Raw genomic sequence first — 26,181 nt, 5'->3', positions numbered from 1 at the left:
AGTGACATGCATTCTGAGGAATGCTTTTCCTACTTGGCTTCAGAGTTTTGTTTGTGGGGGTTTTTTTTTTCTAAAAAGTTTATCTCCTGCTGTGTCTTCATGTAATTATACACAGCATGATTAGATGGGGAAAAAAAAAATTCCCTAAATACTACGAACAGCCAAAATACAGTTCTAATCAATTCACTTGATGTCAAATTGTTTCAAATGTATCCTGGGTACTAACACAAGCACTCCTAGCTTTTCTTCTTTTAGTAGAAATTAACATCTGTTTTCCCTGACCATTAAATTTCTGCTCACGATAAAATATTAAGATCCTTAAAACTCTAATCAGAAATGCAAATTAAAATGAGATACTACCTTTTGCCTTTCTGGTTCATAAAGATCAAGAATGAAAGTGTCTAGTTTAGCAAGAATGAGGGAGGGCAATTTTATATACTTCTAGGGCAAGTGTAATCACTACACTTTAGGGTAAATATAGGTACTATACTTCTTCTGTAGGCCAATTTGACAACATATATTTAGGACCATTAAGAAATAGTCATGTCTTTTAATTCAATAATTCCACTTTTAGTACTTTGTTCTAAGGAAATTATCAAATACATACAAAAATGTTTATCACCATATTATATATCATAAAAAAAGACATCATTAAAAATCAAAAAAGATGTACCTAAATAAATCAGTGATAGCATATATGATAGAATATCTTCTGACCGAAATGACTAAAACTAAAATATTGGCAAATAAATTTTGTCTATCAGTATGATAAAATACTAGGTTGCCATTTTTTAAAAGGTAGAAATATGTCCTAATATAATTGAATTCTTGTTAATTTTGTATGGCAAATGTATGTGTAGCTGTACATATACATACACGCATAAAAATAGATGAATACAAAATACAAGTATATGCATCAAAAATATTCATAGAAGTTATCTCTGCCTGGAGATAATATCTCTTTCAAAATGTTGATGTCATGATTCAATTAATATTTGTAATATTTATATATGCAATATATTATGCAATATATTTATGTGGCATATCTAATATATGCAATATATACTACATATATATAATATACAATAAGATATATATAATTGATACATACAACTATATATTCTTTATTGTATATATTTTATATATTTATTTATAATATTATGTGTATACATATAAAATCTCCTCATCAGAGGACCTGGGAAATAGTAGACTTTCAAAGAATGACAGTCACCTTCTTGCCTTTACAATGTTTTTCTTATGTGACACCCACCCCACACTATTCTACATCGAACATGATTTGGCTCCAAGAACACAATCAGGGATAGAGAAGTATCTCAGGAAGGGAAAAAAGTCAGGCAGAGAACTAATAAGCCTCTGGAGCTCTTTGCAGTGTCTCTGCACGTATCCTCTCAAGCCAAAGCTTTAAGCCGATGTCAGTTTTCAAATGATAACAGAATGACAGGGCTTCATAACCCAGTGTGTGATCTTAAAGTCTACCTTGCTGATGAATATAGGCTAAGGATAACCTTTTTATTCAGAAGGTGTTCTTATTACCTTTTAAAAGCATAAATCAGACCCCGGAAAAGATTAGGTTCATTACTTTAAAATAACCACGTGAAGGAACCCATGGCCACATATCCAAGCTTAATGGATTTTGCCCTCTGAAAGAGGCATAATTTTGGATTCTCCTTCCAGGTCCCTGTTGGGTTTCCATGGGAACAAATGTTTCAGGGTCAACTCTACTCATCTTGGGGTTGGGGAGCTATATGAACAAGTGAGAGAGACAAAATCTGTCTTCTTTGGGAGTTGATTCAGTCTAACTATGGGCCTATATTTGGCCATAACAGAGGAATGGAAGGTCTGATGCGATAGGACGTTTTAAGGCCAAAGCAGTGAAAGCTTCACTGAAGTATGACATAATTTTTAGTCCTTCAAATTGCTACCTGTTCCCTGACCACCTTTAGTCTGTTTTCCCTTTTGTTCACCAAAAGGGTAGATGGTATCTTATCAGGCTATTCAATACAAAGGAAAAAAGGACTCCCAAACCTCATCCTGCAATCTGACTTAATGGAAATAAAAGTCAAACTGAATGGAACATCGAGGTGTTAGTTACTTCACTGTAAAATAAGCTAATCCTAAACACACCCAATGCCCTACACTACTTGTTAACTCATTGTTGCAAATGCATAATCCAATAGGAACTTCCATTCACCCTCCAAGAAACTGCATTAGAATGCTAAGAGGTGCTTAGAGCATGAGTGGAGGATGCTGACTCCAAAGTAATTCTTTTGGCCAAAGTAGCAGATGTTGCATTCAACCACTTATTCCAGGGAAATATGTAAAGCCTGATTGGAAATGCTGAACATAGGTGAGAGAGGAGGCACTAATACACAGGCCAAGTTCCACTCAGAGCTTTCTGGTGAATGCCAGTAAAAAGATTGCCTAAATCAAGTCCTAACCATAGTAAATACTTACCACTACCATATGCCTGTTCTTTTTATACTGACCCAATATTTATCACTTCTTATCAACCTCTCAGGAAGAAGGTGTTTGGACAAGTAGAGCAATAACTTTTCTCCTACAATTTAATCTATGAAAAGATCCTTAGAGTCTATAATCAAGGTTCCTGATAACAGCTTCCCCCCCTCCCCAAGCCACATCTTTTGTCAGTACATATGTCTATCAGGAGTAGTAAGTATAACCTTCATAACCTTGAAGTCTCCAAAACTGAGGAAAGCAAATTTCAGTGGCCAATTTGCATTTTAGGGAAAGAAAAAAGAGAGGAAGGGTTTGCTATGTCAAGCTATACCCTTAAAGACTTGGTAGAGTGAGGTTACTGTGACCAAGCCTTTCCTCTTCCAAATTTCCAAAGCATTTACTGTTCTCTCTCTCACTTTTATTCATTCAACAAGAATTCATGTGCAACAGGGATGGGTCAAAGCTAAATGCTGCTACTTAGCTACAGACTGACATCTCTTGCCTTGCCTTGTAATTGAACAGCTGGTATATCTCTTCCCTCACAACAAAGGTCTGTTTCCTGAAGGCTAGAAACATGGCACATCGTTACCTAGAGAATAAAAATCTGACTGACTCACTTCTCCATGAAGCAGCAACAACCCATCTTCCCAGCACCATCCGCTTTACTTTTCCTGTCTCCTGTACGTCAAACAACCCCAGTTATTTACCATTATCAAATGAATTTATCTGTTAAATATATTTATCTGTTAAAATGTACTGACTCAGGCTGATTGTTCTACATGAATGCCATTGCTCAAACTTTTCCCTTTAATATTATGCCCATTCTTTGGTGTCTTTCCCAGCCAATATCTTGTCCATGAAACCTTTGGAGGGGCCTCCAGAACCTGAATCACTCTTTTCTTCCCCTATGTTCCTATAGCACTGTTGTTTCAGTGTTTGCTTTTGGAACTTATCATGTTATGCCTTTATTTAAAGCCAGTGGTGTCATTTCCTCTGTTAAATTAGAAGCTTATTATTTAATAATTTTGTGCTTATGTGTATACTTCATGTTGCACATAGAAGACACTTAATAAGTATTTTTGAATAAATTCATCAATACTAGCCATCACAATGACTAATAATGTCTCAGCAAGCTCAAACTAATTAACCAATAACAAAGTGTTGCTTAAATAATTATTATACAGCCACAAAATAGAATACTTTGCAGTCATGAAAAATGAATTAGAAGATATTTCCAAGTTATCACTCTTTTTCTTTTCTCCTTAGTAGCTTTTTCAAACTACTTACACCACCCCAAACTCCCAAACTCACCACTTCTCTCTTCATTTCAGCAAGATGAATTTACCTCCTACTTCATGGAGCAAATGAAAAAAACATTTTTCAAAATTTTGTCACCAAACACAGATACTCACCTGCATGTGGTTCCACCCTGTTCTTCTTCCATGTGGTTATGTTGAAAGAGATTTTCATTCATGTTTTAAGACGAAATTCCCATGTGTGTGTACAATGTTATTGTCCACTGTATTCTCCTGTCCCTTGTTCTTTTGATTACCCCTTCAGATTTCTTTATCTTCTTGCTCACTCTCTCTCTCTCTGTCTCCTCCAATCTCTCTTTCTCCCCTTCTTCCCAATAGCATTTAAAGACACTCCCATCTTTGTGCTTAAGAAAATAATGATCTCATGTTACTCTGCATCTTGTTTATAGAAAAACTTTTTAATGGAGTCAGTTCTCTCCTGTTTCCTGAATTTCATCTACCATGTACTTCCCCTCGCACTAAGAGGTAGCTCCTCCCTTCTCCTCCACTAAAAAAGACAAACAACAACAACAACAACAACAAAAACCCAAAGAAACAAAAATGTCATCAAAATCATTACTTCCTTATTACTAGAACTTTTTATTTATTACTTCAACCTTTAAGCAGTACATGATAATTGGGATAGCTCCTTTGTGCGCACACTTTTTTCCAGGTGCTGTCAAACTATTTTATCATGGTTTTGCTTCTGCATTTTTTTTTTTAAAGCAGGCTCCATGCCCAGCATAAAGCCCAACACAGGCCTTGAACCCATGACCCTGAGATCAAGATCTGAACTGAGATCAAGGGTTGGATGCTTAACTGACTGAGCCACCCAGACATCCTGCTTCCTTCTTTCTTGATTCCCTACTGTGGAATCCCCTTCCTTTGACATCCCTTACATCTACTTATTTCTGAGGGTGTTCATCCAACCACTCTTCTCTTCCTACTCTACACATTACCCACAGGCATTATCATCCACCATAACTTCAATTACTATCTCTGTGTTGTGAGACATAGAGTCTACAGTTTCTGCCCAGATCCCTCATTTCAGCTCCAATCTCTTATATCCAACTGCCTACACATCTTATATCCTACACATCTCCATGAGGTTGTCTGATGAGCACCATTTCTCAACATTTTCCAGACTGAAGCCATAACGTCCCACCTCACCACACTCAGCGTGATCCTCTTTGTTTCCTTTCCCAGGGGACAGCCTCATCACCATCCAAGTAAGAGACTTAGGCAGAATTCTTAGATCCTCCCTCTTCTCACTTTCAATATTCATTCAATCATTGTAACATACAGAATCCACCTACTCCTTATTTCTTAGATCCATCAGCATCTCTCTATCCCCACTGACAGTACCCTATTTCAGGCCACCATCATCTCTTGCTAGGATTCCTGAAACTGTCTCAACAAGTTTTCCTGCTACAGTCATGTCACATCCCATTCTGCTTCCTATATTACAACAACCATGGCATTTCTAAAATGTATGTTATATCCCTACTGAAAACCTTTTCAGTGCCATCCCATTGCCTTCAGAATAAGCTAAAAAAAAAACTTATTATGGTTTCTGGGTTCCATGTTAGTATGATACCTACTTACTTGTTTGAATTTTGCCTATAACATTCTCCTTTTTTTCCAAGATCACTTTCCTATACTTGCTAAGTGCACCTGGCTAACTCCTGCTCACACTTCATTTCTAGATTAGATACTGCTTCTTTCAGATATTCTCATGCCTACAAGTCCAGTTTGGGGACCCCTTTGCTCCTACAGCATCTAGAAATTCTATCATAATACCTAATCCAAAATATAATAATTTCTGTTACCTGTCTACATCCTGTATTATAAAATTCTTGAGAACAGATACCGTGTCTATGTTTACTATTCGTTGATTCAACAAGTAGTATTGTAGTACTGGTTCTAGAATTACAATCAATAGAAAGCAAAACCAGATATGAGAGTTCCTTCATGTCTCTCACAACCTATTCAAGGAAACAGATATTGATCAAGTGATCACACACAAAACTGAATTCTGGTCAATACTACAAAAGAAAATTAGGTTTGATGAAGCCTATAATGAGGAGCTTGACCTAGTGAAGATGGCCCAGGCAAGGAAAACCTCCTTGCCTTTGGAGGATATAATGACTGGGGGGGTGGGAATCTGAGACTGAGATGTAATTAATGGACAGAGAGGAAATGCACCCTTTCAGCATATGTCAAGGCCCCAGGATTAGATTAAAGGAACTGGAAGAGCTTCAGTGGAACTGGAGCACTAAGAGAAAAAATCCAAATTAGTTAAGGCTGGAAAGTAAAAGTCTAAATATTCAGATGTGCATACCTGCCCTACAGCCATTAAAGGATTTCCCACAGAGATGATGTGATCAGACTTTTGGTCTGAGAGATCAGTCTGACTGTAGACCAGAGGATGGATTGGATGAACCCAGAAACGGATGTCAGTACGCCTATTAAGATTCTGACTATCGCCATAACCAAAATGGCAGATAATGGAGGCAGGGGTTACATTGATGGTGTTGGACAAAGAAATAAAGGGAAGACTTAAGAGATATTTGGGAGATGAAATTAGTAGGCTTGGTAATGTATTAGATGCGGGAGTTAGGAAGAAGAAATTCCCTAGAGTGGCATCTGGCACATAGTGGCATTACAACAAGTATCTATCCAATAAATATATAGTGTATGATATTTTTTACTTTTAAAAATATATACATATGAACCTAAGAACCAGTTCCAGTTCTTCCACATTCTAGACACCTTTAATCAAATCACCTTCTATGTGACTAAATTTCCTCATCCATTAAATGGGGAAAAATATAGTAAAAAATGTATAGGTAATTTTCATCAGAATGAAATGTAAAAATTCATATTAAGTATTTAGCCCAATCCTTATTAGTAGTAAATGTTCAATATATGTGAGTTTTAAATATATATATACAACTGCTACATATTATTATTACATAAATATGGACAAAAATACATTAACCCAGTGTAGATCAGGTTTTAAAAAAGGACTATTTTGGTGGGTACATGAAGAAAGAAAAGGGAACCAAAAAGATAAAAACTATACTAGAAAAACGAGATACAATATGACCATATTTATGAATTATAAGATTGTGTGTCTAAACATACACTTTCAGACAACTGTTGAATGTTTTCAATAAAAATAAATGTCTTATTTATGTTGATCTCCTTTATGTATGTATATTTTAAAATCTTTTCTGTAATATATATGTTGCTTATAATAAGAAAAAATAATTTGAAACTACATTTTATACTTCACCTTCTGAAAGTATAAAGAGCCCCTGAAGTGTCCATTTTTGTAGTCAGTGACTTTGAAATTTTATTCTCTTACCAGAGGAATCTAGCCATTGGTATTATCTAGTAATTCAGAGTTAATTTCCCTAGATTTAAGGGCATTAAATTTTCCCCTAATCTTGCCTGTATTTCTCTTTTATTTTTTAAAAAGATTTTATTTATTTATTTATGAGAGACACCGAGAGAGGCAGCGACATAGGCAGAGGGAGAAGCCGGCTCCCCACAGGGAGCCTGATGCAGGACTCAATCCCAGGACCCTGAGATCACCACCTGAGCCAAAACTAGACGCTCAACCACTGAGCCACTCAGGTGCCCAGCCTGTATTTCTCTTTTAAACATTCAAGAGCTGAAATACAAAAGAACTTCAAATAAGTGTGCATCCAGCCACATAGTGAAGGGAATATAATATTACTGAAGGCAATGACAGGGGAAATTAACCAAATAAAACAGACCTTTGTATTTAAACAGTGTGAACTCACAGCCAATGACAGATAATAGCCCCCCAAACTGATGTAATTAAATAAGAAAAAAAATAGTCTGTAATAATTACCCCTCTTTGTTAATCAAAAGAACTCAAACAAATTCCCCCAAACAACAGTGGAAACTTGCTTTAATAGTGCATTTTTCAATCAAATGGACAAGCAGAAGGACAAAATTAGGAAATTATAATATTGAATATTTCATGTTATTTCCCAGAGCAGAGAAGTCTTAGGTTTATAAACACATATCTAAAGACTATGAGTGAGAACAAGCAATCTGATTATAAGAAGTATTTAAAAGAAAGCAAGCTGAAGGATATAAGCTAAACAAAATGAAAGTCAAAATAGAATAGAATAAAATAATCAGGGTTTTGAGTTCAAAGATTTTTTGAATAACAATCATATTCAAGGTACTCTACTAAGTACATTGCAATTGACATCTCACTTGTATTTGCACAAACGACTTTTGAATTATTCTATGAGGAATCCAGATAAAGAGAAATGATGACATGTGAATGAATCCAAGTCCTTGAACTTTCTCTTTGTTTCCACAGTATGAAGGTTGGAGAAGAGGAACAAAACTTCAGATTTCACTTGAGAAAATCTATGCAGAGTGTAAAGGCAGAATTGTAAAGTGGCATTTGGAAGTGTCCACCCATCCCCTAAGACCAGATGACTTTTTATGATTTTTTTTAAAAGAAGAAATTTGGAAGATAATCCTAGCATGATAAAGCTTGAACTCTGAGTGTTTTGGTTGTATCAGTCAAAGGACAGACAGGCTCAAAGAGTTGAACTGCAAAGAACTTAATGAAGAGGCTATTTCCAGAGATGAGGGAGGGTTTAAAGGAAACTGGTAAGGAACCCAGTGCCAATAGTACCTCAGCCTTGAGTGGTTGTCCTAACAAGCAGCCTGTCAAGAGCAGGTTATGGATCAATGGGGATGGAACATAGCCACACATTAGGAATGCCTTCACTGCAAATGTTTAGAGGGCTAGAGACATCATCTGAGAGAGAATGAAATGGAACACATTTCTAAAAGAACAAAAAATTTAAAGCAGAAATATCATATGTCCTCCTGGATTTTGGTGGATACTGGTATGATAACAGTAATTTTATCACAGAAAGATGGTATCTATTATTAATTCCAAATAGTTATTGGGAAAGTAAGATGCGGATACAATCTTTCTGTTGTGAAGCAACAGACCAGAGATTGGATCATCTGAAGATGTTAAAGGAACAGAAGCAAAATCCAAGAGATACTGAATTGGGTTGGGGCCTTTCCTGAACTGAAAAATCCACAATGTCTCATTTTAGGGATAAGTAAAAGCTGAAGGAAACAATGCTAAGTAAGGCAAAGCTAAATAAACATTTATAAGCAAATATTACTTAGGATGAAACATAGCTACAAAAGGGCTGGCCAGCAGTCTTAAGTAGCCTTCCCATTTAAGCATTATGTCATACATTCTGGTATCATTTTTACGTGGTTTAGGTAATAGCACAATATTATATAGGATTTTTCTTATTGTTTCCAAATGCAAATATTATAATAAATAAGAACTTGATCCATAAACACAGCTCTGTTCCCTTCACCCTTATTCAAAACTGCCAGAAAAGTAGACTACAAATGAAAATGCTAATAAAAATACAAAGCAAAAAGATATACCTAGTAGGTCAGTGGTGGAAATATGATAAAATCATGTAAAATTATTTTGGGCAAGAAAAGAGGAAAAAAAGCAACTGAGAATAGATGGGACAAAGAGAAAACAAATTGTAATAACATAGTAGATTTATTTTTTTTTAATTTTTATTTATTATTTATGATAGTCACAGAGAGAGAGAGAGAGAGAGGCAGAGACACAGGCAGAGGGAGAAGCAGGCTCCATGCACCAGGAGCCTGACGTGGGATTCGATTCCGGGTCTCCAGGATCGCGCCCTGGGCCAAAGGCAGGCGCCAAATCGCTTCGCCACCCAGGGATCCCAACATAGTAGATTTAAATTCAACTATATCAATAATCACATGAAAAATAAATACTATGCCCCTCAAAAAAAGAAGAGATCATGGATCCCTGGGTGGCGCAGTGGTTTGGCACCTGCCTTTGGCCCAGGGCGCGATCCTGGAGACCTAGGATCGACTCCCACGTCGGGCTCCCGGTGCATGGAGCCTGCTTCTCCCTCTGCCTCTCTCTCTCTCTCTCTCTGTGTGACTATCATAAATAAATAAAAATTAAAAAAAATTTTTAAAAAGAAGAGATCAGATTCTTAAAAAAAAAAAAAGATCCAATGTTATGTTGTCTATAAGAAATCTTCTTTAAATACAAACATAGGTAAAAAGAATAAAAGAATGTAAAAAGATATGTCACACCACAATCAAGAAAGCTGGAATGACTATACTAAAATTTCAGAACAAGGAATAGTATCACTAATATAAAGGTGCATTATCTAATGATAAATGAACCAATTCATCAAGAAGACATAACAATTCTAAATGTGTATACATACATCTAATAACAGTTTCAATGTACATGAAAGACAAACTATTAGACAGAAAGAACAAATAGACAAATCCATAATTATAGTTGGAGATTTTATCACCTCTTTCAATGTTTGATAGAGCAAGTATACAGGAAATCAAAAGGATATAGAAGACCTAACAGCACATTGGTCCTAACTGTAATGTATTTAATACTCAACCAACAAAAGCATACAATGCATTCTTTGCAAATAAACGTGGAACATTGACCAATATAGACCATATGATGGACCTGAAAAAACGTCTCAATAGACTTGTACCTATTGAAGTCATATGAATTATATTCTCTAAGCACAACAAATTAATCTGGAAATCAATAATCAATATCTGGAAAATCCCCAAATATTTGGAAATCAAACATCACATTTCTAAACAACCAATGAGTCAAAGAAGAATTCAAAAGGAAAATTAGAAACTATTTTGAACTGAGAGAGAATAAAAATACAACATATCAAAAAATGTGCCTGTTGTTAAGGTAGTGCTCAGGGGAAAATTTATACTTCAAATGCTAAAAGAGAAAGAAAGAAGGCCTCAAATCAATGATCTAAGTTTCCACCTTAATAAACAAGGAAAAGAAAAAAGAAAAAATTAATCCTAAATTTAGCAAAGCAGAAAATAATAAAGGAAATTTAAAAATCAATGAAACAAAATATAAAAATAACAGAGGGCCATCAATGAACTCAAAACTGGATCAAAGAAATTGATAAACCTCTAGCCAGATTGATCAAGAATAAAGAAAGGACACAATTTGCTAAAATCAGTAATAAAAATAAGGATATCACTAAAGACCCTACAGGCATTAAAAATGATAATAAGTGAATATTGTCAACATCTTTATGTTAATAAATATCATAACAACAAATAACAACTTAGGTGAAATAGAAATTACTGAAAATACACATACTACTCTAAAAGAAATAATAATCTGAACACCTATAATCAAGAAATTGAATTTTTCATTAAAAACCTTCTCATACAGGATGCCTGGGTGGCTCATTGGTTGAGCACCTGCCTTTGGCTCAGGGCCTGATCCCAGGGTCCTGAGATGAAGTCCTGCATCTGTGCTCCCTGCGGGGTGCCTGCTTCTCCCTCTATGTCTCTGCTTCTCTTGGTCTCTCATGAATAAATAAATAAAACTTAAAAAAAAAAAACAAAAAAAACCTCCTCATACAAAAATACCCAGCCCCAAACGGCTTCACTGGAAAATTCCACCACATACTTAAAAAAGGAATATCAATTCTACATAAATTCTTCTAAGAAAGGAAGAGAACACTTCCCAACTTGTTCTATGAGGCCAGAATTACCTTGCTACTAAAATCAGAATGTTATAAGAAAACTATACCGGGGATCCCTGGGTGGTTCAGCGGTTTAGCGTCTGCCTTTGGCCCAGGGCGCGATCCTGGAGTCCCGGGATCGAGTCCCACGTCGGGCTCCCTGTGTGGAGTCTGCTTCTCCCTCTGCCTGTGTCTCTGCCTCTCTCTCTATGTCTATAATGAATAAATAAAATCTTAAAAAAAAAAAAAAGAAAGAAAGAAAACTATACCAATAGCCCTTAAGACATCGATGCAAACATTCTTTGAAAATTTTTTAACAAATTGAATTCATCAATACATGAGAAAGATAATACATTATGACCAAATATTAATTCCAGGAATGCAAAGATGATTTAACATGTGAAAATCAATGTAATCCTTACAGTAGAGGAAAGAATAACATGTATGATCTCAATACATGAAAAAAATCATTTGACAAAATTTAACTGTAATTCATGATTTAAAAAAATTAAACTTTCAGCAAGCTAAGGATTAGAGGGAAAATTCTCTAAATAATATGAAGTATCTATAAAAAACCCACAACTAATATCATCCTTCATGCTTTACTCATAAGGGTTGGAACAAGGCAAAAATACCTCCCTCACTACATCTAGTCAGCATTGTACTGGTGGTGCTAGCTCATGCGGTAAAACAAGAAACAAAAATAAAATGTCTGCTGATTGGAATGGAAGAAGTAAAATTTCCTTATTTGCAGGATACATAATTGTCTATGCAGAATATACCAAAAGAAAATACTAAGTGAGTTTTGCAAGACTGCAGATAACAAGGTCAACACAGAAAATCAATTGCATATCTTATACCCTATTATAATTGAAAATTTTGTAATAGGCCATTTACAAAACCACAAAATCATGAAAAAATAAAATTCAATTTAAGAAAAATTATGCAAGACTTACAAGCTAAAAGTGACAAAGTAATGCCGAGAGAAATTAAAAATCTTAATAAGTGGAGAGATATACCATAGGTTAGAAGACTAATTAAGATGTCAATTCTCCCCAATCCATAAATTTAATGTGATCACATTCAAAATTCCAGTAGTCACTTTTGTGAAAACTGGAAAGCCTATCCTAAAATGTATATGAAATGGCAAAGGAACTCGGATAGCCCAAAATATTGACAGAGAACAAAGTTGAGGATTTACTCAACTGGACTTTAAAGCTTACATCCAAGGTATAATAATCAAAGCAGTGTGGTATTGGTATAAAGATAGATAGATATAGAGATCAATAGGATACAATAGAGACCCCGGAAGTAAAACCGTGCATCTGTCTGGTCAGCTCATTTTAAGAAAGATTCCAATGCAATTCAGTAGGGAAAGACATTACCGTCAAGAAATAATGTTTAAACAATTGAATATCCAAATGCAAAAAGAAAAACAATAACGAATCTCAACCCTTGCATCATACCACATGTAAAAATTGACTCAAATGAATCATAAACTTGGGCCTGAGAGCTAAAACTATCAAGCTTTAAGAAAAAAAAATAAAAAAAATAAAAATCTTAGCAACTCTGAATTCAGCAAAAATTAAATAGATTTCATAAATAACCCCCCAAAAGCATGGGATATAAAAGAAAAAAATTAACAAATTTGACTTCATTGAAATTTAAACTTTTGACCTTTAGAAGACACCATTAACAATAAAGAATTTTTACAATAATGAGAAGACAAATAACCTGACTAAAAAATATAAATGGACAAAAGATTATAGCTTCCCAAAATAAAGTATACAAAGGGCAAACGAGCCTGTGAAAGTATGCTTATCATTCATCATTACAGAAATGCAAACTAAAACCACAATGAGGTATCTTTACGCACTCACTAAAAGAGCTAGAATTTAAAAGCCTAAGAATACCAATTATTGACAAGTACGTGGACACCTGGAGCTCTCTTACACTGTTCCTGAGAATGAACACTGGAAAACAGCATGATTTCTTTAAAAGTAATACACATCCCTCCCCTACACCCAGAGATTCTATTCCTAGGTATTTATCCAAGACATATGGGAACATTAATTGACACTTGTATTCAAAAATCAGATTTATTCATAATATTCCCAAACTGGAAAGAATCTAAACTTTCATCAATATCTGAAAGACCACAACAAATGTGATCCAAGTATGCCCCACTTTTCAAAACTGTGCCTCATAACACTTTGTTTTTATGAAGCAGCTGTATTATTACCTGACTTCTTGAACTGAAAGAAATCTGAAGAGGATGTACACTTTTATGACAAAAAGCAAAAATCGTGTTCAGCGTTGGTTTTGCAGCAGCCCTTATAAGAGACAGCTGGTGGGAGCATCAGCATCTCGGCATCAAGTTGCCTGAGCTTTGACCTGTGTCTGGTGCTTTATCTCGATTTATTTTGTGCATGTATTGACAGGATGTGTCCGAAGGGATCAGAAAAGTCCAAGAGGTGATTTTTTTGGGGTCTGAGAATGCTCAAAATTTTGTCCATATAAATTAATCACAATTGCCTCTTTGCTCTTATGCTATTTTGGCTTACAAAAGGTCTCATAGATGGTCATGGAAACCTGTACATACCTATAATGAAATACAGTGCAGCAATAAGAAGGAATGAACGACTGATTAAAAGCAGTAACATGAATAAATCTCAAGAACATCTTGCCAAAAGCATCCACCAGAAAATACTACATATCTTATAATTTCGTTCATGTAAAATTCTAGAAAAACCACAATTATGGTAAAAATTATGGAAAAAAAAGAGGTCCATATCTATCAAGAACCAGGAGTCAGGAATAAGAGATAGACTTAATTTTTTTTAAAGTTTATTTTATTTTAGAGAGAGCGAGAGAGCAGATGGGGCTGAGGGGGAGAGAATCCCAAGCCGACTAGTGCTAGATTTCACCACCCTGAGATCACAACCTGATCTGAAACCAAGAGTCGGATGCTCAACTTTAAAGATTGATTTTAAAGGCATGTAGATCAACTGTTTAAGGTGATGAAAATATCCTGATTACCATAGAGGTTACGCAACTGTACATAATTATCAAAACTCAATGATTTTTACACATAAATTAATAAATTTTATTGGTTGTGAATTACACTTCAATCATGTTGATTTTTTTAAAAGTCCAGAAAAAAGCGCCTACAGCTATAGTGATTTGTCAATGGAAATTTTTTTTGTTGAAATTTAATGTCATTGAAATCCTCTTACTCATGAAAATGTAACCCTTTACATTTAATAAGTTACATGCAATGACACATGATATGCTAATGAAACTGTATTTGAAATACAGATCATTCTAAGGAGTCACGATAACAATACAAAGTGTCATTGAGGATATAGAGTAACTACAACTCTCACTCCACTGCTGTGGGAGTTGTACCAAATTGGCACAGCAGCTCTGGAAAATTCTTCTAAGTTATCTATTAACCTTAAAGATAAACATACTTTATGATCCAATAGTTTCACATGTAAGTTTGTATGTAATAAAAATAAGCTCTTCAGGGTGCCTGGGTGCCTCAGTCAGTTGAGTATCTGACTCTTGATTTTGGCTTAGGTTGTTATCTCAGAGTCCTGGGATGGAGCCCTGCATCGGGCTACCTGGTCAGAGGGGAATGTGCTTGAGGATTCTCTCTCTATTTATATCCCTCTGCCCCTCCTTGTCTCTCTCTGAAATAAATAAATAAATTTTTGAAAAATAAGCTCCTTTGTCCATCAAATAAAATATATAAGAATTTCATAGGTGCTTTATTCATAAAACCCCCAAACCCCCAAACTCATGAAATGTCTAAAAGCAAAATATAAATAGTTGTAGTGTGCTCACAAAATGGAATACTATTCAGCAATAAAAAAATAAATGACTGCTACCCACAACAATATAGATAAATGTCATAAACAGTGTTGAGCAAAAAAAAGCCAGACCCCAATTCCATTCAAAGTAAGTTAGGAATAAACAAAATGAATCTAAGTTGGTAGAAGTCAGAATGATGCTATCTTTGGTGGAGAATATTATCTAGAAGGGGGCATGAGGGAGCCTTCTGGAGTGCTGAAAACATTCTTTCTTGGTCTGTAATATGGTTATATACACACTTGTAATGTATAAATTCTTTACATCACACACTTAAAATTGGTGCATTTTTTGTGTGAATTATACCATAATGCAAAAGTTTTTGAAAGTTTAAAACATGCTTTAAAATTTTATGAAAAAGAGAAAAAAATCATAGTCTTAGACTGCTAAATATTATTCTAGTTCCATGGATAAGGAGCTGAAGGAAGAATGCTTTTGGAACATTCTCTTTGTAAAAATCCCTCTGGAGGGTGTTAGGGAATTCCCAGCAGCAGATCAGGGGAGCCTGAAAGCCATAACAGAAAAAAAAATGTGTTTTATTAAATTAAAATGTCAATGCTTTCCTGATTTCTCCAATAGTTATTTCTTTTTAGTTTCCCATAAGGATTGACAGTGGATATCTGTTGACTTGGGCCTGACTAGGAATCAGCAGATTATCCTTCAAGTCCCTCTGCTTCTGAGTAGTGGTGCATACTCAGAGGGGTCAGTTATCCTGTGATTTCAGATTATCAATCGACAAAAATATTTTTACTAGCAGTAGTAAGTACATCTCCTAATAGCTCCTGAATAATTGTTATAAACTGCCTACTGTGCTGGCAACTTTGCACACAGTGTCTCCAATGTTGTGTGGTAGGTCTTACTACAGAGAGGCAATGTAAGAGTATGTTCTCTGGGGTCAGATTCCCTGAGTTAAAAACCTGGTTCTGCTTCTTTTCAAATGTATAATCTTGGGCCCTTATCTATTCATCTGTAAAATAAGAATAAAAAAATATCTTTCTCTCAAGATTCATATTAAAGCATTGAGAATATGCCCAGCACATACTAACAGCTCTACATGTATTTGCTAAATAAAATGAGAGAAGTCACTTTAAAGATGAAAAAATGCAAGCTCACAGTGACAATAATATGCCCCGAGGGTGAGGCAAGGAGAGTGTTACCCAGGGGCAGACAAGGAGGAGGTGCATTACATGCTGGGCAATTTTTTTTTTTTTTTTTTTTTTTTTTTAGAAAAAGAGGAAGAAGGCCATCTGGATGGCTCAACTGGTTAAGTCTCCTACTCTTGATTTCACCTCTGGTCATGATCTCAGGATTATGAGATGGAGAAATGGAGCCCCCTGTTGGGTTCCATGCTGGGTGTGGAACCTGCTTAAGATTCTCTCTCTCCTTCTACCTCTGCCTTCCTCTGCCCACCCCCACGCACATGCACATGCTCACACTCTCTCTCTCTCTCAAAAAAGAAAGAAAGAAAGAAAGAAAGAAAGAAAGAAAGAAAGAAAGAAAAAAGAAAAAAGAAGAGGAAGAAGAAGAGTGAGACTTTTTATTACCACCATGCCCTGATATTTCAAATCAATATCAGAGATAAAACACTCTCCCACTGTTCCCGCAGGCACGGTGGACAGCCCTACATTGAGGTTTAGAAAAATCCCTGAGTGACACAACTACAGATCACTGAGCTGCAATTCAAACCCATATCCATCAAATTTCAAAGTCTGTACCAACTGAACCCCTTCTAAGGGCCATTTTTGTTCGTGGAATACATTTTTTTGAAACTCAAATCTTCTCTATATGATATCCATATCATCTTCTTCGAAAACATTTTTTAGTCAAGAAATTAATAGTAGTACCTACCATGTCCTGGGTTTGGGGTTCTGTTCTAGCCACTGGGCATACAGCAGTGAACAAGGCAGTGTCCTCTCTCTCTTAGAGCTTACATTCTAGTAGGGTGACACAGAAAATAAATAAACGAATGCACTATTTTCAGATGACAATATGTCAATGAGGAAATAAACCAGGCCGATGGGCCAAAACTCTGCTGTCCAGCATAGTAACCTTTAGCCACATGTGGCTATTGAATATTTAAAATGTGATTAGCAGAGCACCTGGGTGTCTCAGTCTCTTAGGTGACTAATTCTTGATTTCAGCTCAGATCATGATCTCAGGGTGGTGAGGTTGAGCCCCACTGTGGATTCCAGGCTGAACAGTGCATTTGCTGAAGATTCCCTCTCTCTTTTTCCCTCTCCTTCTGCCCCTCCCTCATCCCCACTCTCACTCTCTCTCCCTAAAATAAATAAATAACCAAACAAATAAAATGTGATTACCTCAAATTGAATTACGATGTAAATGTAATCTACTTTGGATTTGTAATCCACATATGGATTTCAAAGATTTAGTACTAAAGAGAGTGTGAAATATCTCATGAATAATTTTTATGTATTTATTCATGTAGTTAAGACCCAAGAGTATTTTATGTACAAAACAACATATTTACCATGTCCAGTGTTCTTTAATATTTTCTATAGTGTAGATTTGCTGGTGATGAATTCTCCCAGAATGTGTTCTTCTGAAAAAGTCTTTATTTCTGTTTTGTGTTATTTTTTAAAGATTATTTATTTATTTGAGAGAGAGAGAATGAATAAGCAGGGAGAGTGGCAAACCAAGAGAGAGAAGCAGACTCCCCGCTGAGCAGGGAGCCTGACACAGGGCTGAATTCCAGGACCCCTGGATCACAACCTGAGCTAAAGGCAAATGCTCAACCCACTGAGCCACCCAGGTGCTCCTATTTTATATTTATTTTATTTTATTTTATTTTATTTTATTTTATTATTTTATTTTATTTTATTATTTTATTTTTTGAAGATTTTAATTTTGAGTAATCTTTATACCTGGCATGGGGTTCAAATTTACAACCCAGAGATCAAGAGTCACATGTTCCACTGACTAAGGCAGCCAGGCACCCCTCTTTAATTTTTTAAAGTTATTTCCACTGAGAAGCACCTGCACCACTGGGTGGCTCAATAGGTTAAGCGTCTGCCTTGGGCTCAGGTCATGATCCCAGGGTCCTGGGATCCAGTCCCATGTTGGGCTCTCTGCTCAGTGGGGAGCCTAATTCTCCCTCTCCCTCTGCTGCTCCCCCTGCTTGTGCTCTCTCTCTGTCAAATAAGTAATTAAGTAATTTTTAAAGAAAAGGCTGCGTTCACTGACTAGAGAATTCAGAGTTAGTGGCTTTTGTTCTTTTAGCACATTGAAGATGTCATTCTATTGTCTCCTGGCCTACATTGTTCCTGATTAGAAATCTATAGGCCCATATCTTTTATTTTGTATGTAATGTGTATTCCTTTTCTCAGGGTGATTTCACAATCTACTTTTTGTCATGAGTTTTCACAACTTTTATTATAATATGTGAGATTTCCCTTGCTCTACCTGCTTGGGGTTCTGCTGAGCATCTTGAATATATGGATTGACAGTTTTCCTCAGATTTGCAATAAATGTTGCCAGTGTGTTTTTCAAATACTTATCTCTTTTTTTTCCTCTCCCCTTTTTATGAAACCCTGACACATACGCTGACACTTCATATTGTCGCCCAGCCAGGAAAGCTCTGTTCATTGGGTCTTTTTACCCTGTGTGTTTCAGTTTGCACAGTTTCCATTGCAATGCTTTCAAATTTAGTGCTTTTTCTTTCCTTCTTAGTGTCTAATCAGTTGTTAATCCTCCCAGTGAAATTTTCCATTTTGGGTATTGTTTCATTTCCAGAAATTCCATTTTTTTAAATCCCTCATTCCTCTCTTCATTAGGCTTATGTTTCCCTTTAAATCCTTCAAGATACTTAAATTTGCTGCTTTAAGATCCTTGTCTACTAATGCCATTACCTTCATCATTGTTTATCTTGTGTGTAGTCCGTGATTGATGCTCCTCCTTGTAGTCGCATGTTTTTCCCTACTTCTTTATTTGTCCAATTTGTGCATTTTGCAATGTTGAGTGCTGGATTTTTTTTTAATATACATTCCTGCTCATTCCAGCCAGGGCAGCGCCCCGGGGTGGGGGGGTGCTTTGGGCACCCCAGCTCCTGCAACCTGGGAGGCGGCCCCGACTCTTGGAGCCGGAACGCAGGGACAGATGGACTTGCAGGCACTGCTGTCAGAAGTGCGAGGAGTCCAGCTATTGCCAGTCAAGTGAGGATGAAGTTGAAATTCTGGGACCTCTCCCTGCCCAGACTCCTCCCTGGCTGGTGGCCAGCTGGAGCAGTGACAAGGACCGGGACTCTGTCCACACAGCTGGTGAAGTCCCTCTGACCCCTTGGACCAACTCCCCAGATCGAAGATGCTCGTCCTCAGCTCAGATACATCTAAGTCTACGTACAGCCTGACCTGGAGGATTTCAAGTCTCGCATCCAGACCACCAGCCACTTACTGATATTAAACCCATCGAGTTTGGCGTTCTCTGCACCAAAAAAGGAACCCATCCAGCCCTCGGTGCTCAGATGGACCTATACCCCAGACAACTACTTCAGAAAGTTCAAGCCCCAGCTGTACTCCCTCGACTCCAACAGCAACGATGTGGACTTCCTAACAGACGAGGAAGTCTTGTCCAAGGACCAGCTGGACATGCTGTGCCTCAGCACCCAGTATGACCTGCCGCACAGCCACCTGACGGTCTGGGTGATCGAGGCCAGGGACCTGCCACCGCCCATCTCCCATGACGGCTGGTGCCAGGACATGGCCCACTGGAGCCCCTTTGTCAAGATCTGTCTCCTGCCAGACCAGAGGAACTCTAAGCAGACGGGGGTCAAGTGCAAGACCCAGAAGCCTGTGTTTGAGGGGCGTTACACCATAGAGATCCCCCTCCTTGAAGCTCAGAGGAGGCCCCTGCTGCTAACCATGGTGAATTTTGATAAATTTTCCCACCATTGTGTCACTGGGAAGGTGTCGGTGCCTCTGTGCCAGGTTGACCTGGTGGAAGGCGGGCCTTGGTGGAAGGCGCTGGTCCCCAGATCTCAGAATGAAGTGGAGCTGGGGGAGCTGCTTCTGTCGCTGAATTCTCTCCCAAGTGCTGGGAGACTGAATGTGGATGTCATTGGAGCCAAGTCATGTTTTCAGACCGATGTGAGCCAAGGTTCAGACCCCTTTGTGAAAATCCAGCTGGTACCTGGACTCAAGCTTGTGAAAACAAAGAAGACATCCTTCTTAAGAGGCACAATCGATCCCTTCTACAATGAATCCTTCAGCTTCAAAGTTCCCCAAGAAGAACTTGAAAATGCCAGCTCGGTGTTTACAGTGTTTGGCCACAACATGAAAAGCAGCAATGACTTCATTGGAAGACTTGTCATCGGCCAGTACTCCTCGGGCCCCTCTGAATCCAGCCACTGGTGGCAGATGCTCAACACTCACCGACCGCCCTGGAGCAGTGGCACAGCCTGAGGTCCCCGGCTGAGTGTGACCATGTGTCTCCCACCTCGCTGGAGGTGACCTGAGGGATGCAGGGAAAGCAGCTTTCCTTTGTTGGGAAAAAAAAAAAAAGAAGAAGAAAATTTAAGACAGAAAAAAATATATATATATATATGTGTATATATATATATATATATATACATTCCTTTAAAAGATATTAGACTTTATTTGGGCAGGCACTTAAATTACTTGCTATTCAGTCTGAGTTTTTTCAAAGTTTTCTTATAAGCTTTTTTTAGAGCAGGTTTTGCACATCCTTGACTCTAGAGCTAGCTTATTTTCTCTCAGAAGACATGACCCTCCACTGTCACCACTGAATTCCTCTGGGTTTCAACAAAGACTCTACTCTGGGTGACCAGAACTCAGACATGTCCCAGCCCTGTGTGTTCCAGAAACTCCTCCGTTTACAGTCCTGTGGTTATTCTCTGCCCAGCCAGCCTCATGGACTTTCACCCGTCACAGCTGTGGTTTAGTACCCAACGTCCTACTCAAGGGGAGTATGTATAAAATACTCCAGACAGTTCCCTCCGCCCTGGTACGCTGACCCTCAAATTCCAGACACTTCACTCTTCCAAAATTCCAGCCTCTGTCTCCTGCCTGCACTGCAATCTGAAAAGTGCCTCCAGACAGAAAGCCCAGATGCACAAAAAGTCCACGTCGTTTGCTGCTCCCCTTCTCTCCTGAATCATAGTCCTGCGCTGCCTCTTGCCTAATGTGCAAAAACAGTTACCCCCGAGGCTTCGTCCAGTTACCTCATTGTTTACCGCGAGATGGTGCTCCCCTCATGGTGACTCCATAATGGCCAGAGGCAGAAGTAAGCCTGTATGAAATATGACAGTTTATAAAAATAAAGATGTTTTATTTACTTAAAATTTTTTTAATGTTTTATTTTTAAAAAGGAAATGAATTCCAAGGGCGTCTCATCATAAGAAACGTCTAATTTAGTATACTGGTTTTCAAACTTGGTTGCAACTTGGAACAACCCAGAGTTTCCGATTTAAATGGTCTGGGATGTCACTTAAGCATCAGAAATGTTTAAAACCCCCTTGATCATTCTACTCTGCAGCCAAGCTTGAGAATCACTGAGTCTACACTGTGGAGAGGTGGGTGGAACGTATATGTGAGTGTAGGGGTGCAGGGCTGCACACATGACTGAGTATACATGTATACATGGAATACACCTTCCATCTGGCTCTCTGGATCAGTAGCTCTCAAACATTATTGTTGGAGAAACCCTGCTCAGGTTAAATGCCTAGCAAAGGATATTTTTCCAGTATAGGATGTGCCTAGCTAGGCCTAAGGAAAAAGTAGAGAATGCTGCTCAGGTGGTTAGGGGCCACTAAGAGCAGCTGTTTATGAGTAAGGGCCTATATTTCATGGATCAACCATTTGATCATCCTGTTCATTAACATGAGTCAGAGTGGCTACACCAGAATCTGACCAGTTAAGGCATATGTTTGGAATGCCAGGGCACAGAGGAGAGCTCATGTCTCTCTCCTCTACTGTCCAGTTCCTTAAGTTTTTCAGACCAAAACCACCATGTAAAGGAATACTGAGGGTTAATCTATCTACTGAATCAGAGATTGAATCGAAAAACTTCATACCCTAAGCTGAATTTTCTTCTCTGTATATATTCAAAAAGAATGAAAATATGGAGAAAATATACATTCACTGAGAGCCAGGTATTTCATACATGTCAGCTCAGTAATAGCACCAACCACCTGAGGGAATAGGATAGCCTCATTGTAAAGAAGAAACCAAGGAAAGCTTTAGAACCTGCTCTCTCATGATTTTATTCCATTAGCACAGAGGAAAAATATAACTGATGAAAGTATATCTGCCCTCAATGAAGCAGATGAGCCTGCCTACATCCAGCCTAGTGCCTCTTTGCTCCTCATGGAATCCCAGAGGCTCCTGAATGGAACTGCCAGGGCTCCACTGAGCACATACTATGAAAACTATTTACAGATAAGGATCATTCCAAGTTTCATGTCCTGTGACCCTGCTGTTACAGCATCTTGCCCAGGTTAGGCAGCCAATTAATGTTTATAGAGTGTGACTTTTTCTTTCTTCGTCTCACAGAGGGATCTCTCCCAGCTGAAGATACTAGCCCCTTAATTTTACCAATGAAAACTCATTCAGTCTGGAATTATACAAAGGACATAGGCATTGGACAGAGCCAGCTTCAAATCCCAGAACCAACTATTTCTAGCTACGTGAATGTGGGCATGTTACATAAAAATCTCTAAAATTCATTTATCCCATTTATGAAAGGAGAATGAAAACATAGTGTCTGGGTCACTCAAGGTAACAACAGGACACTGATGACATCCCACATTTGGTAAATGATGAGAACTTAATACAAGGACTATTCACAAAGGTGTGGGCAGGGTTTAGGGGAACCCATAGTGTGGAGCAATTATGGCATTCAGCCTGGGGGCAGAGGGGTGGTGCAGAGTTACTTGCACTTAGCTGTATGGAGAAGAGTGCCTAACAAAAGTGAATGTTCTAGGGGAGGGATGTAGCCAAGGCAGAGTGACCTAGAGAAGTAAATACCCTAACCTCACTCTCTTCTCACCTTCCAATCGCATGTCACTGCCTCACATTAACCAAACCCAACAGGAAGATAGAGGACAAAGGAGAAGGATAGAGAAAGTAAAGAATAGAACTTAGGGGGAGGCACATTAATAGAGTACAGGGCTGTGAGATTTAAATGAAATAGCCAGGCTGCAGTGGGTACTGAGTGTGTGGCAGCTCATTTCTCTTCCCTCTGGCACTTAGCTCCTTCCTCTTAGGTCATGTCTCCTGTCATTTTTCTCTTCCTCTGAATCTCCTCCCCTTCCCCCTGGCCCTAGTCTAATTCTTCCCAGAGGTCTGGCTCCAACCTTAACCACCCAGCCTTTACTACCTCCATCTGTTCTCGACATACTTGCCATTCTTGAAGAATTGTAATATCACATTCTTTTATCTGGAGGGCAGTCTATTTCTGGCTAAAACCCTTTCCCCCTCTACCCTGAAAATATCCACAATTGAAGTAAATGGGGAAATGGATGAATTCTGGCAACACAGAGTAAATAACACCCTTATTAAAACTTGTACTTTACTACGTGGACACAAGACTATTGCCACAGTTTTAACTTGTTCAGTTGTCTGATGTTTAGGCCAAAAAGATTAGCACCAGCAAAGAGAAAAGAAAAAACAACAACAAGAAGAAAGGAGAAGAGAAAGAAAGGGTCTGCAACCATGGTAGGAAAGATGATTAAGATCCAGACTAAGAGAAAAGAAAGAGACAGAAGAAATAAACAGAAGTCCCAAGGACATTCATGAGCAAAATAAAGATGTTCCAGTCCTTAAACAAAGATAAAATTATGTCCAAATTTGGCTAGTTAAAAATGCAGAGGGGCACCTGGGTCGCTCAATGGTTGAGCACCACCTTTGGCTCAGGGCATGATCTTCGGGGTCCTGGGATTGAGTCCCGCATCAGGGTCTCTGCAGGAAGCCTATTTCTCCATCTGCCTGTGTCTCTGCCTCTCTCTGTGTGACTCTCATGAATAAATAAATAAATAATTTTAAATGCAGGATATAATATAATGTTTGACTATATGATTTCTCTCAAAAAAATCAAAATTATATTGAAATCCACAGAAATATTGCCTAAATTGCCTGGAAAATTCACTCATGTCACATACTTCATAGTAAAGATAATTAAAGTGTTATTATGCTGTCTACATTGGTCATTATTATTTCTTATTTTGATCCTTTCTCCTTTGCTGTTTGAGTGTAGAGTCCAAAGATTGACATCTTTGGGTCCCTCTGAGGCTACCATGGAGGTGGACACATGGTCAGTCTTCTTCATAGCAGAGGAATAAACAACTATTGAATCAGGCAAACTTGAGTTCACATCCCATCACTAAATAATATCAGTTAAGTCTGAATATGATTACTTGCAGATTGGCCCAACTGAAGGACAGGACAAGGGAGTAGAGAAGATAAAAATTGTTTCAAAACATGCCTTTTTGTAATGCACAAGTTACCTTCACTATACATGGATTCATTTGATAAACCATTATTGGAAGTCTTCTATTATCACAAGGGCATCCCTAGCATTTAGAAAGGATCTGGCAAGACAAATACCACAACATTTTCAAAAAGCAGTTAGGTCTTTATTCCCTGCCTGTCACAAATGGAAATCAATCAATAATAGATCATGAACAAAAAGGAGGAGAAGAAGAAAAAAGAAAGAGAGAGAGAAAGAAAGAAAGCAAAGAAAAGTAGGTTATGGTACAGAGGAGTCACTTAATAAGCGTTCAGGTACCAGAGGTTTAAAGACAAATATGGGTCACTGTTATCTAAAGGTCTTTGGAAAGCAATGAGAAAGTGATTGGATTACCTCCATCCTTCTTTGTCACCCAGAGTCTTAAATACCTCCTCATCTCTCCTTTTATGCAATGTTAAGTGTGGATCCAAATGCTCCAAGACTCCTAGTCTGAGCTACTGGCTATTTATCAACATAATTTAGGGTTTTGTCTTCCTATTGGTAGGCCTGGTTTATCCTACTAATATATGTTGAGTCACTTCCTATCAGTGTTAAGTTGTGTGATCATATCCAAACCTCATGAAATAACATGCCATAAGAGATCATATTATTCCCAGTTTTACTGAACAGAAAATTAAGGCCTAGAGAAGTCAAATAATTTTTCAAAAGTCATATAACTAGAAATAATAGAACCAAGATTCCAACCAAACATCTGCTTTTCAGATACTCTAATTTTCATATCTCAGCCATAATGAAACAAATAAACTAGCTTCCCAGAGAACTTCTGAGCTTGGGGTCCAGGCATGACCCTTAGGGTATAAGCCTGGCTTCCAAAATTTATTCAGTTTGTTTTAGTCCAGATGCCAAAAAAGGTGACTAAAAGAATTGTGGCCAGAGCAGAGTTTATAAAGGTATTTGCAACAAATCAAATCCCAAGGGTGGGCGTCTACTCTAACGGAAAACAGAATTCAGACACCTGGTGTTTAGATCCAGTTGTATCAATTAACGTTAGATGGTGCTACAACTATTTACTTATTATTTTTCTATAATAAATTTATTTTTTATTGGTGTTCAATTTACCAACATACAGAATAACACCCAGTGCTCATCCCGTCAAGTCTATTTACTTATATTTGTTAGGAAGCTCTGATGACATAATGTAGAAAAAAATCACAATAACCACAAAATTAATTCTTGTATTTTAAAAAGAAAGAAGAAAAGAAATATGATAGAAGTTTAAATAAGGTACTGTTTAGCCTTTTAGGAAAACATTTGGTGGAAGCAGTATTTTATACCATTGATTACAATGAGAGTTTTCATCTGTTTTTGGTTTCCATTTGTTCTGGCCTTTTTTTTTTTCTATCACTCATTAACATGAATCATTAAGGCCTACTTCAAGGTCCTGCACAAACTTGTGTATTCAGTAGGATCACAACTATGTT

General features: G+C 37.6%; 1 pseudogene; it reads left to right on the top strand.

Annotated features, from left to right (window-relative positions):
* Positions 1–3,052: 3,052 nt before the first annotated feature.
* LOC140604352 (synaptotagmin-17 pseudogene) lies at positions 3,053–20,729 on the top strand (annotated as a pseudogene).
* The last annotated feature ends 5,452 nt before the right edge of the window (positions 20,730–26,181 follow it).

Source organism: Canis lupus, chromosome 14, assembly GCF_048164855.1.
Source record: "Canis lupus baileyi chromosome 14, mCanLup2.hap1, whole genome shotgun sequence".
Classification (NCBI taxonomy): Eukaryota; Metazoa; Chordata; class Mammalia; order Carnivora; family Canidae; genus Canis; species Canis lupus.
The sequence above is the reverse complement of the archived record's forward strand: the minus strand, read 5'-3'. Positions and strand labels throughout refer to the sequence as shown.